The sequence below is a fragment of the Xiphophorus hellerii genome, chromosome 15 (assembly GCF_003331165.1).
Source record: "Xiphophorus hellerii strain 12219 chromosome 15, Xiphophorus_hellerii-4.1, whole genome shotgun sequence".
Lineage (NCBI taxonomy): Eukaryota > Metazoa > Chordata > Actinopteri > Cyprinodontiformes > Poeciliidae > Xiphophorus > Xiphophorus hellerii.
Window position 1 is genome coordinate 10,617,821 of NC_045686.1, and position 14,555 is coordinate 10,632,375.

The 14,555-nt window shown below is 35.6% G+C and overlaps 1 protein-coding gene across 4 annotated transcripts in view; it reads right to left on the reverse strand.

Annotated features, from left to right (window-relative positions):
* Nucleotides 1-14,555, reverse strand: part of sipa1l1 (signal-induced proliferation-associated 1 like 1) — a 77,152-nt gene that overhangs the window by 42,373 nt on the left and 20,224 nt on the right. For 3 of the 4 annotated variants that reach the window (XM_032584771.1, XM_032584772.1, XM_032584768.1), the window contains exon 2: nucleotides 11,282-11,343. The exons of the other annotated variant lie outside the window; for it this stretch is intronic. The gene's annotated coding sequence lies outside the window, so the exon portion shown is untranslated. The remainder of the gene's footprint in view (nucleotides 1-11,281; nucleotides 11,344-14,555) is intronic. 4 annotated transcript variants of the gene reach the window in all.

A 14,555-nucleotide genomic window follows, 5' to 3' on the forward strand; every position in this document is an offset into this window, starting at 1 on the left:
CTTGACAAATTTCAAGCAACAACAAAGACTGCTAACCATCATTAGTTTTATATGCAATATTCTTAATGTATAAATATGTTTACCAAAGAGTCGCTTGAAGCCACAATTGCCTGGTACATGACATTTCTGTGCTTTCACAGAGACCGAATGTTTCATTGGGACAGTTACTCTAATTAATTGAATGAGTATTTAGTCAGCCATAATCTCATAAATAACGTCTGAAAGAAACAAAGCAAAAGAAAACAACAAAAATAGTTTGAAAACAAAGACGAATAGGTTTTCTATATTTCCACGCAGTGGTGGGCACTGCTAACTAATGTTAGCTGCACTAATCGTACAACACCAATCACAATCGTTAGTTCCGCTAAATACTAAAATACAACACCAACATGGTATTAATTGAAAAGTAATGCTAAAGCAATACATTTAAACCTTATTGATGTCCACCATGTGTCAATAACACAGTGTGTAGTTATAGCAACCTTAGCAAAAAACGCTAAAGACCTATTGGCATATTAAAAGAAGTGTACCCACCACTGTGTCCATATAACTGACATAATTTCTTCAATTTCCAACCCTGTTAACTCCTCTGACAAGACTCAGTTTTACATAACCCAATTCTATTAAATAATACCATCTGGTGCCTCAAGTATTCATGGAAACTTTTACCCCTGAACCAGTAATCAGAGTTGTCTCTAATGTTTGACTCAACATAGTGATTCAAATCAATGTCACATATTAGCAAATGATTTTTGAAATCACCCTTGCTGTAAGGTTTGCTGTCAAGAAGAACAGGTGTGCCAGTGCCCACCACTGAGTGACTATAAATCTGCTCCAGTGCACAGTGAGTCATGCACACCTGAAAATTACAGACTGACTGACAGAGGCTGCAGTCGAGAGCTGAAAAGGACAAGTCACAAACGCTTTTGAAAAGAAGAGGAATAAAATAGAGCACAAGGTGATCAGAATGAATACACAGACATACTTTTCTGTACATACTTGCATATACAAATATACATAGACATGAGAAACTCAGGACTGAAGCCCTGGCATTATTAATTACCTCAAGGTATTCTCTTTAAATTTCCAGACAGCAGACACCAAAATGAAGTCTTTGTGGCTTAATCAGTGTGTATTGTGCTCAAAATGGATGGTTCTCCATAACCTGTACTTAACAAAGATCTCCACCTTCTAATCACAGAACAAAGGATAAAATGACAGGACTAGAGCCCTCTGAATTAAAAGAAAAGTTCAAAACTAAAACTGAAAATCGATGGCATTTGTTTTTGTTGCTAAATCTCTGACAATTATACACCTGTTTCTCCACTCAGACATTACTACACGGACCGGTGAGTCAAGTCAAGTCACATCATGTTTGTATCAATGCTGACAAAACATGTTACGTTATGTCTCAATGGCTTTCACAATTTCATAAGAAAAAATATTTTCTGACCTTGCCTAGCAACCAACTCTGAGGATACAGGAAGAACTATTGTCAAAATGTGTCTGATTTTGACTGTAGAGACAAGCCTTTTTCCAAAAAGGTGTTAAAACCACTATGTGCTTAGAAAAACAAAACAACGATAATCTAGGATATGGCTCAGACAGTCAGTGAATACCTCTCTCTCCATCTCACAGCAATAACACAAGGGACCCAGTTAATGAGAAATGTTGCATCTCATTACTGCTTCTCACCAAGTCATCCTTCCCAGACTCTGCAATATTAGTGGATCTCAGGTTTCAGTTGGTTTAAAGTATGAGTCAGTGTGGAAGAGGAAGCATCAAATGTTTGAGTCGCTTTCAAACTTAGTTTAGTAATATAAAAGTACATACCAGCCCTTTCAGCAAAAATATGAACACACATGATATTAGACATTGTGTTTATTCTTTTTTGTTACACAAAATCTAAGGGAAATAGAAGAGAGAACAAAAGTTTAACCTTTCTTCCCCATGCCAATCACATGCAGGAAATAAAGAACAAGTAGAGAGAAGTAAAAAAACAAAGAATAAAATTTTAATTAAATTAATAAAAGAAAAACTCAAACCTAATTCTCTTTGAAAACTGGCAGGCAGCAGGCTGTCCGATTTGTGGTTTCAGCTCAAAGACTTCCACAGAGAAATTATAATTGTGTGCAAAGAAAAACATGATTTGCCGTTTTTCTTTTCTTCCCTCTGCAGACTTTGACAGTGAGGTGGGGTCCATGTTATGCCTCTGTGAAATGTGAGGGGGGGTTGAGAGCTCTGAATTTGGCTGCTGTCTTTCCTTCAAATGTGGAATTGTGGATATTGTTTTCTTTATTATTTCTGCTAATACAACGAACCTATGGAAGTAGTGGCAGGAGAAATAAAGCAAAGATTTAAGTGAGGAGAGGTGTTTGTGCACCTGTGTATGCAGGTCCAAGCAGTGTCTTTGAAAGGTAGTAAATTTAAACTCACAAAACTGCTTTATATAAGTTATAAAACATTTATTATTGCATCAAGCTTTCTCTGTGCATATTTTAAACAGCAGCTTGTAGTGGTTAGGGGCAGGATGTGCTTTGCACCAGAGCCATCAGTCCATATGTCCACTTTGCATCACACCTCCATTTCAGCAGCAGCTTTTAACTGTCTCATTAGCCAACAGATGTTTTTGAAGCTCTGACTCACAAATATGCAACATCTCATTTCCATTTGTGAGTCATTTTTCAAAACCCAGTTTACAATTGAATTGCTTTTATTGTTGCTTGTGGTGTATCAAGACGAACTCCTTTTATTTTATAAGTATTGACATATACGTGTTAGTTTTACATGTATTAAAAAAAACTTACATAAATGAGTTAAAAAGTGGTGCACCTTTGTTTGAAGGTGTCTGGATTTCTTGTCTGAATAAAAAGAAAAACAATTGTGTATATTTATAGATTTTTATCCCTAAAATCCAAACAGTTAGCATAACAGAGGTAAAAAATAAAATAAAAAACATCTTAACTTCAGCATTTATATCCAATTCTTACTGATAGAGATCCATGCAGAGGTTTTTCTACATATGAAATAACTCGGTTGCTGATTTTCTTTTCTTTTTGTATAAGGTGTAATTTTTGTTTTTCCAAATCAGTAAATGTGCCATAAGTCAAAGTTAGTAAATGTTCTACAAACTGTATCAGAAGGAATTCAAAAGGAAACTGTAACAAGAGACAGCAGGACTACAGCTAGTTATTTTGGACCGGTTTCGGGACATTTTACCAAATTACTGAGGGAATGAGTTGAACAGGAGGTGCACTAAATTCTGTCTCAATCAAATATTGTAACTCTACGATGCACTGATGTACACAATCAATTTATTTACAAATAAACAAGTTTTTAAAGAAAAATGTGTGACAAATGAAATGAATATCAATTTTTGTACCAACTTCAGAAGACCGAGGCTGAACGGATCACACCAAAGCTGCTTAATATCTCTTACTGCAATATCACTACACAATATGCATACCATGAAGAACTGATTGGAGTGTTGGCTGAATATTTTAGTATCACTCATCCAGGCTCTGTAAGACTGAAATATATTTGGTGACACCAAAGTGAAGCAGTGTAAATTTTGCTCCAGCTCCCACACAACTGAGATAAAACTAAAGCCACACTACCACCAACACTTTATCTGTGTGAAATTTGCTGTGATAGACAGGCGGCTATATGTCTTCTTTTAATCTAGCTGCAGTTTAGTTTATAATATAAACAAAGAAAACTGAGGATAAGAAAATAACTGTGAATTTTAAAGTGTAACTACGAGTTTTAGAACTACAGTAAGCAAACAAAATACTCTGAGCCCAACTGAATACAACTATGTTCGTCTGTTTTATGTGGGTCTCACAGTTCATGTTAAGGTACTGTCAACTGATATCTAATCAAACTTAAAATGCTACACATTGTGCTCCAAGTATCAGATTGTTCAGACAGAAGGATCTAGGCTACATGAGATCAATACAGCCAATTGCTCCTTTGACAAGCTGATCAATTATTTATGTAAGCAGAGAAATTTTGAGAAGGGAGAGGAAAGCATGGTTGGAGGATAGGTACAATGATTTTCCCCCTCAGGCTTGTATTTTACATGCCAAAACCAGTGATGTAACTTTGTCACCTCATAATTATTGCTGCTTTATCATTTCTGTGTTGTGAAAATGAGGATGTCCCTAATAACTTACAAAAAACAACAAAAATAGCCAAATATTTGTGCTGAGTTCAGTGAATGATCACAGCATGACGTATTTTATGATATGTTGACTAGTTTTCTAGTTCTCTAGTCAACAGTGACTTATTTTTGCATTTGTTTCTGATGTTAAATCATTTATCTGTTTGTAAAGGTATTTTTTCAGTCATGTACAACAATCTTTTCAATGATTTCTGATTGCATTAGGGCTTTTTATACTCTTATTTTCCAAAAAGGTAATTTACAGTATAGCTCAGCTACATAGCAATTAGTAAACTGAGTCACAATCTGCTTTGGTCTCATTGTGGCAACAGTTTGCCTCCTCCAACATAACAATGTGTGAGCCTGTACTTATCGGGTGTTACATGATCTGAAGTTTTTAGTCACAACGCACATCCCCAAAGAAAAATCTACAATATCAGTTTTAATTTGTCTAGGTCTGCTGATGTAATCCAAGACATATTCTAAACTAATGACTTTTTTTTATCTGCACATCTCCCCATGCCTTAACCACAGTAAGCAGAATGATTGAAACAAAAAAGAAACTATTAAAAGTGGCTAGATATCTAATAATTACAATTCAGCTTTTTTTCCCTGCATATTTTTTTAAATTATGAAATAACAGAAATAAAGAGTTGCTTCAACCTACCGCTAACAATATTCCATCAAAACGTGTAATTTTTTCAATTAGTTACATTAGAGACTTCTAAACTAGTTTCAGATCCATTTCATCAACTAAAAAGAATCCTAAACAGACCAGCAGAGGTTCTGGTGCCAACTTGTTTAAATTTTGTTTAAAAACAATTTTAAAACTTCCGTCATTCATCATTGCTAAAGCTACAGGCAGACTACAACTATAAAATAGTACAGAAAATTTATGTCATCGTTCACAACTTCTCCTTCTGTTCGATGACTGGCCTGGTTGAATTTCTTCCAGGGAAGTCCAAGTCAATGGGAGAAAGTCAATACTGAGATGTAAAGATAGATTTGAATTGTAGGCAATAGCCAGGCAACGAAAAACAGTTTTGAGTTGTACATTTTTTAATTCAAATTGTGAAAAATGGGAATTCTAAGGTTTCTTAAAAAATTTTAAAATCGTATCTCGTTTTTGCCCATCATCTCCTCTTGAGCTGAATGTGACTTTTCACCTCTTACAACACAGCTTAGAAGAAACTTTGGATTCAAAGTATTGTATAAGTCACCAAGAAAATTACATGGCATTTCAACTTTTCAAAATTTTTATAAGAATGTATTATTACCCAGGATTCTAATCTAAAATATAGATGATTCATGATGAAACTCTCACACTATGATGAAGAATTATGGCTCCTACAAGCAAGAATATTAAATATAAAACTTTTATGCCCGTTAAAAATGAAATTACTTGGCTTTATGCAAAAACTTTGACCCTCCCTGCCCCTTTTCCTCCCAATCCATTCATAACAAAAAGTGTCATTAAAATAGTATAGACATGGGGCATGCCGTGGTGGCGTAGTGGTTAGCGCGACCCGTATTTGGAGGCCTTGAGTCCTCGACGAGGCCGTCGCGAGTTCGACTCCCAGAGCCGACGACATTTGCCGCATGTCTTCCCCCCTCTCCTTCCCTGTCAGCCTATCACATAAGGGACACTAGAGCCCACAAAAAAGACCCCCTGGAGGGGTTAAAAAAAAAAAAATAGTATAGCAGAGTGTTTTACTCAGACAGCAGCACTGAAGCCACCTGAACATCTTTGAAAGCTGCCTCCGCACCACCACTATGAACCCTCTAATCTGTGCCAATCAGATGACGCTAAACAACCATTTGTTATGAATTGGACAGAAGTGCACGCCCCCTCCCCATTTCAACAACCGCTGTAGACCTAAGCAAATAGCTGCGATGTAGCAAAAGCAGGCACAGCAGTCACGGTGACAGAAATAGAGTGGTGAATAACAGAGAAAAGGAACTGGTGTAATTAACATGGTGGCTGGAGGCTGATGCGCTGCAGAGAGAGAAAGAATGAAACAGAACAGAGGTTGTTGTTTTTTTGTTTTTTTTAAAGGGATGTTAAATGTGCAGGAAAAAAGGATGAGGAAGTGATGAAGCATGATGATGAAGAGAAAATAATTCTGGGTAAAAAAACCCACTTTGATCCCATAAACAAAAAATGTTAGTTCCACTTGTACACAGCCAATTCAAAAAATAAATATACTGAATTGTTTTAAATAAAAAAACATTGTATAGAGCAATCTAATATGTACAAGCAAATATGTTGACATATAAGAACTTTACACTTTAGAATCTAAATCCACTAATATTCTGCAAAATGTTGCATAACTCCTCAGAAATGAGGCAAGACAGTAGGAGAGACACACACCGAAATACAGATAATTGCTTGTTTTCCAAGAGAAAAAACTGCCTCAGTTCATCATGTTTGTCATGCTCAGCTCTATTATGCTGACAATACTAAGGTAATACTTTACTCCTTATTTATTTCTAATAGCCAATTTAGGATGCTTTTTAGTCCAAATCCTTAAAGCAAATGTAACTGGATAAACTGCAGAGAGAAAACCACTGATTATTGCCATTATGAGAGAGCTGCAGATTTCCAAAATGGCGCAGCATTGCGTGGGCAACAGTGAGCTGGAACAGGGCTGCAGTATGAGCAGAGGGAGAAGGATTGAGAGCGAAAGCAGATCAGTATTCTGTGCGAAGAGGACGATAAGCAGCAAAATGTTCAAGGTGGAACATAAAATAAACATTTCCAGACTTTGTTGTCTTAAGTTAAACTTTTGAGTATTGGCATCTTGCAGCCTTAATTGAACACAGGATGGGTCTAAAACATAGAAACTGGAAACTAATTCAATAATTACAAAGCAAGGTATTTAACTAATAAAATAATTAAAACAAACAAATCGATCTTCTGGTGATTACAAGAAGTCAATCTTATGTGGGCAAGTTTCATGCCAGCACTCATAAATCACTCAAGGTATCTTTGACACGGCATGTTTAAGAAAAATAAATAAAAGGTATCTGTGCAACATTAAACATAATGTGAAGTGTTTTCCAAGTATGTTCATATTCCAATAAATACGTGAAGTGGAAAACTAACCTAACCAATGATACTGTACTTGTGTTGGCCCATCTCATAAAATCATACATGTTAACACACTGAGCAATACATTATGCTAATCAAAAAGCTGAAGGAGTCAGAGTATTACCCTCTGGTGTCTTATTAAAATAATCCCAATCATCATATCACCTGCAAAAGGTGTTTAACTACGTTGGTGGTTTTAAGAAAAAATTAAGAGGACAAATTTTAAAAAGTGATTAAGTGTTTTTGCACTCTAAAAAAGCCACCATGAGGAAGCCATAAATATAATGTGTAGTGTGCCAGCATGTGCTTTTGCCAAGGAAGTTGTCTCACATTCCAACAGGAAACACATCTAAGCCACTTCCTGCTTCCTCTGAGGAAGTCACAAGTCGGATAGGGCACCGGTGAGCCAGTCAGCCTCAAAGAATTAACTCTGGGTACGTGTGAATTTCCAAGACTACTAAAATAATCAGCTTAAGTGTTAAGGTATCTTAGCACTACTCTTCTGTTTTCCTAACACATCCTGTTTTCACTGAGAAACATGTGTGCATTGATTCAGTGTTTATCTTTGCTTTCAACTTTAGGTTGTTCTTTTATTACAAATGTTATACGCTGTATTTTTCTATTTACAGCTTCTGCCTTTTCTTAAAGCTCTATAGAGGTGAGCATCTTCAGTTTGTGGCCTTTGCGATAAAGACGTGATTTACCCACGCACAAGAAAAACCGAAAAGCAGAAAACATTTGGTTCTAATGGATGTAGATGGAGGGGGGTGAAATCGAGGCAAATCTTGCTTTCTGTTTCGCAGAGTTACTGCAAAGAGGGATGGAATTTATTATTCACTTAAAAACCTGTCTGAATTGCACCTAATTATACATAGTGTTGAAAATATTAGGCAAAGTTATTCTAAAGATCACTTGGCCAAACAAGTAAGCCTGCATATTTATTATTTGTTTTATTTCACAAAGGAAAATAGCATTACTAAGCATACAAGTCAGCATGTATTGTCAAAAGGTTTGAAAAATAAATTAACTCAAACAGGAAACATTTCATTTTTTCAAATGCATCCCCTCTCTGGTGACCACAGTCATTACCCATGAGCTGGCAAAGGTGGCGACAGTCCTGAGTAAGATCTGACTCACAATGATGTACTAATTTGCTGGAAAACTGCAGGACAGCATTGACCCAAGATTACACCGAGGCCACTGTCAACTCCTATACACAGTCGAATAAATTGCATCATTTGCACTGGGACTGCGGCTGACAGGTAGGCAAAGGTTTTTGCCCAATTACCGAAAGAAAGGGATGAAGCTGGATAAAGCGAACCACTAGATCGAGCCTAATGAGGACGTGGTATGATTGCTGTGGGACTCAATTGTGCCCACAACACAGCTATTTGATTGGTACAGAATGGCCAGAATTAAGTAGCAGAGCAAGTGACAGAGATACGGAGGGAGGGAGAGAGATAATGGAAGTGAGAAGGATTGATTCCTCACTCAATGTGAGAGTATGTGGGAGGATATGAGATGCTGCGACCAAAAGTGGGAAAGAGATAGATGCGCAAAAGTGAGTTAGTACTAGTCACTCCATCAAGTAAGCCATGTTCCACTCTTTTATAAAACATCTAACTATTTATAAAACTGTGGAACTGTGTGAATGCAATGTACGACCTCCCATCGGTCCCTTATCAAGACTAAAAATGGAAGCAATCAAAGCAAGCTCAATTTGTTTACAAGATGACGTTCAGTCACCAAAACACATTCATCACAATATTCCAGTTGAAAAGCAACCTTAAAAGACATATTTTATACATATTTCTTAAATTATCTGGGTAGTAAATCACATAGGTAATATCTGGTAGGGACTTTTCTTTATGAGTTTAGGTGTTCCACCTGAAAGGGGGAAACAGTTTTAAGTAAGAAGGCGCTGTCAACAGATGTACAAGAAATATGTTTGACTTGAAGTGGACACTGAAGAGATGTAAAGAAAATGGGTGACCTGCACAATGACCAATACCAAACCGGTGCATGACCTCAGAGTCTAAAAGCATTGGATTGTGGGTCACATAAGATCATGATCTAATACTAGTCAACTTAAACACTAGGCAAAGTAAACTATGTGCTGAAGCAAATTATCATAGGCACAACAACAAAGAAATAAAGTTTGGACACTACTGTTAATCATTTAATAATTCAATGCTCATTTTGTTTGTGTCTTTGACTTGGGATGCTTGCCTGGAAAAGACCAAACCTGCTAAATGACTGCTTTGTTGAAAGGGAATAGATAGACCAGGACTGCATGGGAACATTGTGCCCCAAGAGTGTGCAGAACGCTATCACGACTCAAGTAATTTGCTTAGTAGGCCGTACACCTTCACCGCATGAAAGGATGTGGACATAAACACTGGGTACTGCTTCGCACATGTTCAGATGTGTGTTTACCTACGGTGGCTCGCTCACTCTCCTCTTGACTATTTAGTTCCTAGATTAGATTATGAGTCTGGTGTCGTGTATGTGTAGTTTTAAACCTAATATGCACATACTAGTGTATAGGTGGAGTAAGATGTCTCCATTTAAAAGCAAATACAATTTAAAAAAAAAAAATTATACTGTATATGTCTGTTTGTATTGAAAAGAAAAATGTTGTTGGTGATAAATTCTGGCTTGTGTAAAGCATTTTATTAAACCTCCATGTCCTCCCTGTTGCCTATAAGTTCAGATGATTAAAAAAATAAAATAAAAAATTATATTTGATATTTTTGTAATATCAAAAGCTAGATACAAAAAATGTCAATTTTTGCATTTGACACAAAGTGATTTCTGTGTAGGACATACATAAATATTTAGTACATTTGCTTTTCAAAGCTCAAATGATCTTAGTGTTTTTTAAAAACAAAATCCTCATATTCTATCCACCCCTCTTTTGCTGTTAATTTGTTCCCACTGTCTTCCAGTTACATCCTTGTCTAATTATAAGCCATTCTCCCATTTCCATTATCATCATCTTCTCCTCCCTGGTGTTTTTCTTTAACCCTTCTTAGAGTTTTTCATTTTTTCTCCTCCCTTATTCCCCCTTATACATGTGTGAAGATAGCAGTTTTTGTATCTGTGTGTGTGTCAGTCTGTGTGGGAGGTGAACAGCATTGCTGGCTGGAGGAGGAGGTGAGAGAGAAAGAAAAAGAAGCGAGAGAAATACGGAGGGAGAGGGAAGCAAAGAATTTACTGGAACAAAACATGCTGTTTCAAACTCATAGATAAGAGCCGCCTACTCACTAGTTTCACTTCAAAGCAAATTAGTCTGTGTTTTTGTTTTATATGATATATTGTCACTGGTATTTAGTTATTACCATTAGTTTTTTGTATTATTTTTAGCCCCCTACGGAGCTACTCAGCAATAACCTCACTTTCATCTATAAGTGCACAACTTGATTATTATTTATATCCTTCTAATGTCAGACATATGTTCAACCAAAATGTAAGAAAAATAGTTGTAAAAAGTTTTGGAATGATTTGGAATCAAGAATATTTTTTGTCTAAATTGCTGCATGTGGATTTTAAGATAAAAAGCAATAAAACCTATCACAAACTTTGTGCCTTTGTGTCCATTGAACTGACTGAAGTATGAGAAAATGCATTCCCTGTTAAGTATGACTAAAAGATATTAGGTTATTGGGTTAGCCACTTATAATATTGTTGAATATTATGGTAAAGATACCAGTCACAATAAAAACACATTTCTTTCTTCTCTTTATTATGATGTTTCCAACCCTCTCAGTGGCCTGTTGCCATGATCTATGTCTACTGCAGTAAAACTCAATCCAACCGACTGAATACATTATTAACATGCAAAAAATGAATTTATAGCACTCAGATTATAAAAGGTTAAGAAATACTTGTCTCATGTTGAGCTCTCTCTCTCTTTAAGACAAAGTGCAACAGAATAAATTCCCATCTTTAGAATATATTAGCACATTAACTTCAAAAACAAAGAATCAGAATCCCACCAATTCTAGTGACGTAAGTTAAATACTCACCAGCTCAGTTTATCACTACAGCCAGGAATTCACATTGAATATCTCAAAGTGTGATGGCAAACCTAAAATAAAAAGAGATAGACTTTAACACAAAGAATGTGCAGTAATAAAATTGAAACTCTGTAACTCCAAATAAGTCATTCATTCAGTAAATAAAATATTAAAAACTAAACACCTCAAATGAATGACATGGTAAAAAATGTGCTAGTGTTAAGAGCACATAAACAATTCGAGCTTCCAAAGTTAAAAAAATAAACCAACGCATGATTCCAGCCACTATGTGCATTTATCTTTGGAACATTTACTTACTTTTGACTTTTCAAAGATCTCATGAAAAAGATCGGGTCAAAAATGGATTCTGTCCAGTTTCAGTAATTCTACATGTCAATTGCAATAAAATTGCCAGTACAATTTCAAGAATCTCAGGAAAAAATATGATGAGAAACTAGGCAGAAAGTGAAAACTCAGCAGCTTTGGCCATCTTTCTGAGAGAATCTCACGCACTATTTTAAACTGAGATTTGGTATTCATTCATTCAATTTAAATTAATAGAATAGTTTTCTTTTTTTAATGTGTTACAGCAACCTTTTTATTATAATGAGTTCTAAAAGCCTCTGGGAAAATGGCAGTGCTAATTTTAATGTCTCTCTCAACATGGTAGTAATTCCAGTTCAAGGACCATCACAGACACTAACAAGACCTTAAAAATCATCATGTCTGTAATGAAGCACAAGCTTTAATTGACTTAGCCTAATGAATTACACCCATTAGAGTAGCTACAGAAGTGATCTACATGCATAATCCCCATTGCCACCACTTATAGATGGATGTCAGAAAAGTGGGTGACAAGTAAAATCCTAAAACAAATGGTACAGTTAGTTAAAGGCTATAAAGAGTGTAGCATCGACAGCTCAAATCAATCCTCTGGCACGGACTTTCAGGCATACACATACACAGCGATGCACACATATTTAATTTCCTCTCCACTCTGGCTGGATTTCCTGGAGGACCAAGGCTGCGGAAGCTGCCAGCTCTACACACTGCAGAAAAACTTGTCATGAGTTCCCATCTGTGTGGTGTTGTGAGTCCACTTGACGTGACTTTAAATGCGATTGGTGTTTAGAAATCTTCTGATAGATAAAAAATGTAGCTACAGTATTCTCACGCCACTGTGGTTTGACAAACACAACCTAAGCAACCTAATATTACATTCAAGAATTATATCTGAGAGTTGAAATTTCAAAAATCAAATTATGCAAAATGTTTCACATTTAATCAGAAATAATCAAATTCATCCATAATTAATTCCAAGCTCTTCTGAGAAATTAAAAAGATGTGCAACACTTAAGCATGATGAATCTGCTAAACTACTGGAAACAAAACTATTTTTACACTCGTATGCAACTACCAACACATTAAAGTCCAAGATTTTGGGGTTGGTTATGTATTTTGAACAAGAACTTCACTTGTAATTTAGAAGAAACTTCATAAAGAAATTGTGATTTAGTGAACCTACTACCTTTAAGTAGTAAATATCTTATCTTAGATTTTTCATGTGAGAATGCACATACCATTGACAAAATGGTAAAGAATAGTTTCAAACAGCACTTATCCCTTTTATTATGAAAATGATACTGCAAACAGTGAACATGTTTGTTGTTATTTTACAGTGATTTAGAAAGCGTGTGATGCAGAGAGACACTTCGATTTGTAATGAGACAGCACAAGGCAGCTCATTCAGATGTGTTGTTGACTCATTCAGATACCAGCAAAGGATTTCTGCAGAGGTGGTATTTAATTAGTGTTGTCTGATAAGCCTGATCAGAATAACAGATATATTTTCTCTTATGATCAGTCACTAAAGGAGGAACAGTTTCTACATACTTGTACTGTATATAATAATGATACAGTGAATGCACCTCACCATGTGGTAACTTTCATGCTTAATCCATGAGGTCAGCCTTTTCCTTTACCAATTATTTTATGAAGCAAGAAGAATAAGCAGGGTTAGTGTTGAATTTTTAAAATATTATTCGAAAAAACAGTGAAGGGTTTTGCAACATGCTCAAACAAAGAAAAAAAAAATTCTGGCTTATCCTGTTAGCATTCCAGTCAAACTTTGCTACATCAACTCTGCAGTCGTTTTAACCAGTTCTGAGTATAAACTAGTCATCTTCCTTATCTCTCCATTCATCACGCTATTAGTGAACACAGCTGACCTGGACCTTGGACCTCGTTTCATTTCTGCAGTTTGGCATTCACCCTAATGAGGCTTGCTAATAGTCCTTTCATGTCTACCTGAAAGGAAGCAAACTGTTCAAACTGGAGCAGATATGCGGGTCTGAGGAAAACCAGAACCTGAGCCAAGTATACTAAAAAGATCTGTGACTAATCATATTGATTTCTTCTTTATGTTGCCAATTTTTTCATGGATTAGTTTATTTATGTGGTTTTTTTCCTTTCATTTCTATATTTCCAGTGCAATCTAGACAATACAAACAATGTTTTCACAGCACCAACTTCATTAAGCTGTAGCTCGGCAGTAATAGATCTAAACATTATCAAGTAATAGTAACTATTGTTAGTGAGCTCTAAAGACACTGATCACAGCAAGAGTCATAACTACAGACACAAAGTACCAATTCTAGTTAAGGTATTCACATTATACTAAAAGGTTAATAAGAAAATTAGTGTTTTGAAAGCCTCTTCAAAGAAATTTTCAGGTTATTTGTAGTCTGACTTGTCGATTGTATTTTTTTCAAAATAACTAACGCATAATAAGAGGAAAGTATTTTTTTGCATAGCTGTTATGCATTACAATACTAAACTCTAAAGTGTATCAAAGTGTATGTTTTTTTCTTACGAGTTGTAGACTCAAAATAGTTGGAGTTTTGATGCATCTAAAATAGGAGTAAAAAAAGAACATTTTTCAGTTTTTGACCTTTGACCTCAAGGATAAGATTCTTAATTCTCATCTCAGTCTTCTTCGTAATTAGGAAATCAAAGCTACCATATAATCTTTTTCATTTATTCAGCGAAGTGGATGAAATATAAAAAACATTTGAAATCCTGAAAGTTGCATTAATGAAATTTAGGGCTGTTATAAACGAATATATTAGTAATTGAGTAATCTATCGATTACTCTTACGATTAATCGAGTAATCGGATAAAAAAAAAAGATAAAACATTGGTAAATCTAACAAAACAGCAGGGCTACTATCGCATATCAACATCAGTCCAACTTTTCATATTTGAGCTTCCCTAACAATAACTT